The sequence below is a fragment of the Planococcus citri genome, chromosome 4 (genome assembly GCF_950023065.1).
Source record: "Planococcus citri chromosome 4, ihPlaCitr1.1, whole genome shotgun sequence".
NCBI classification, from domain to species: Eukaryota; Metazoa; Arthropoda; class Insecta; order Hemiptera; family Pseudococcidae; genus Planococcus; species Planococcus citri.
In genome coordinates, this window is record NC_088680.1 from 7,169,621 (window position 1) to 7,172,213 (window position 2,593).

The 2,593-nt window shown below is 41.4% G+C and overlaps 1 non-coding gene across 1 annotated transcript; it reads right to left on the reverse strand.

Moving 5' to 3' along the window:
* Positions 1-1,330: 1,330 nt before the first annotated feature.
* On the reverse strand, positions 1,331-1,405 carry TRNAA-GGC (transfer RNA alanine (anticodon GGC)). The gene has a single exon. It is a non-coding gene; the product is annotated as a tRNA-Ala (tRNA).
* Between the last annotated feature and the right edge of the window lie 1,188 nt (positions 1,406-2,593).

Below are 2,593 nucleotides of genomic sequence, written 5' to 3' on the forward strand. Positions count from 1 at the left end.
TGCAAACGTGCGGTCTTGCAAACGTGCGGTCGTGCAAACGTGCGGTCGTGCAAACGTGCGGTCGTGCGAACGTGCGGTCGTGCAAACGTGCAGTCGTGCAAACGTGCGGTCGTGCAAACGTGCAGTCGTGCAAACGTGCAGTTGTGCAAATGTGCAGTCGTGCAAACGTTCAGTCGTGCAAACGTGCAGTCGTGCAGTTGTGCAAATGTGCAGACGTGCAAACCGTGCAGTCGTGCAGATGTGCAAACGTGCAAACATGCAAATGTGTAGACATGTACACATGTAGATGTGTGAGCATGTGATTGTGTAGATGTGTAAAGGTGTGATCATGTAAATGTGTGATTGTGTAAATGTGTGATCGTGTAAATGTGTGATTGTGTGGATGTGTAATCATGCAAACGTGCAAACGTGCAGTCGTGCAAATGTGCAGTTGTGCAAATGTGCAGATGTGCAAACGTGCAAATGTGCAGACATGTAAATGTGTAAATGTGGAAACATGTAGGTAAATGTGTGAGTGTGTTAATGTGCAAATGTGTCATTGTGGGAACATGCAAACTTGCAGAATTAAAATTAGTGACAAGATCCCAAAAAGCCAAAAATGAAAAATGAGTTAGACAGGGTCCTGGATAGAGAATGTCAAGCCGCGTTGAATGGTTGATAATCAGATTTCGCCGAAAATCATTTTTACTTGTGTAGAAAGGCCTTCAAAAAGCAGGGTTGGTGGCAAAAGTAGCATGATCCCAAGGATCATGTCACTTTTGCCACCAACTGTACTATTTGAAGGCCTTTCTACACAAATAAAAGTGGTTTTAGACAAAATCTTTTTCGACCATTCGATGCGGCTTGGAATTCTCTATCCAGTGATATGCATAACTCATTTTCAGTGATTTATTAAATTTTTTTCAATTTTGTGTTGATTAAAGGAAATTACGACCTATTTCATAGGAAATTCATTAAAGTTTTGGTCAACGAGGGGAGGAGAACGTTTACAATAACGGAATCTACGATTTCAGCAAGTATTACTCAATAATACCGCGGAATAAAACGAAAAAAAAAAGTTGGTGGCAAAAGTGACATGATCCAACATAAAATGTTGTCCCAAACCCCCGCAGGAGTGAATTTTGAAAAAAATTTCTGACAATCGTTTTCAAACCACTAAAGGAACACTTGTACCAATTTTCAGCCTATTTGACAGGGCTAAGTACAGGTAGGCAACCTGCAAGGAAATTACTTTTAGGCCAGTGAGATAATTCAAATAAGAAGAAGTCTCTTTTCTTTTACTGACCTATAATTGACCTGTTTTCTAATGCATCTAACGTACGAAAAATTCGTGCCCAGCCTGGGAATCGAACCCAGGCCCTCCGGATTGCCGGTCCAGCGTGCATTCCACTACACCACTGAGGCAACGAGATTAATCGCCGTTTTAGATGCATTATCAAACAAGGTACGTTTCCGAGACCAGTACAAAGACTAGGTACATCGGAGGTTTTAGTATGTGCCGAATACACAAATCCTACTAAGTACAGGTAGGCAACCTGCAAGGAAATAGGTCAATTATAGGTCAGTAAAAGAAAAGAGACTTCTTCTTATTTGAATTATTTGACAGGGCGTGAATAGTTTTTCATGTTTCCTGAATAAAATGGTTTTTAGATCTTGTCACTTTTGCACCTAGACCCCTCTTATGGACTTCAATCATTGCTCCACCTATGTGCTAGAATTGCCATTGCTTATTGGCTTAAATAATTATGCCTCTTTACAAATAGTTCACTCTTCCTCATGATTAAATACGACCATAAGAAATACGCTCATTATGATAGCACACAAAATTCAACAGTAAAATTGTCCCTATCTTCCAGAAGTAACTACAGAACGAAAAATTCGGCTCTGACGTTACAGACTCGCCTTTTACAACTTTCACCCTCTTCTCTCTATAGCTATCCCATCGTATCACAATGCACGAGAAAACAGCGGTAGCGTCGAGCATAAGAGGATTTAATAGGATTTACCGCATCGTGTACCTACTTATCCACAATCGAGCAGCGCGTTTTACGACTTCGTATAGCCTCATAGGCCATCGCGACTCTGGTATTCTCCGCAGTTTTTTTCTCCATCCACGGAGAAGCTTTTGACTACAACACAGAGTAACTTTTTTGTATCTACGTAGGGTACTACTTAGAGTTGGCTATACTTATTCTGCGTATAACCGGAGAAAAGTGTGCGGTTTGGGTAATTAAAGTGCATAACTTGTATTCATTAAACGTACGCGAGAAGAAAAAAGTATAACCCGGTGAGGTACCTACACCTCCACTACTCGAGCAACGTGCGTGAAAATATTTTACGCGTTTCAAGTACTCGCTCGTGAGTTTCGTAAAAGATCTTGCCACTGTGCTATTTTCGACAATGACGACGAGTGCACTCTTTACTCTGATAGACGCGTGGTGCACATTACACATAAGCACACCCCTAATTTATCGTGTCTTGTAGTGCTCGTGTACCCTGCTCTCTCTCTGTCTCTCTGATGCTGGTTTCAAGTCGTCTCGTATCACCCTTATTTACTTTACTTTTTTGCATGATTGCCTGTGTGCTTGCACGA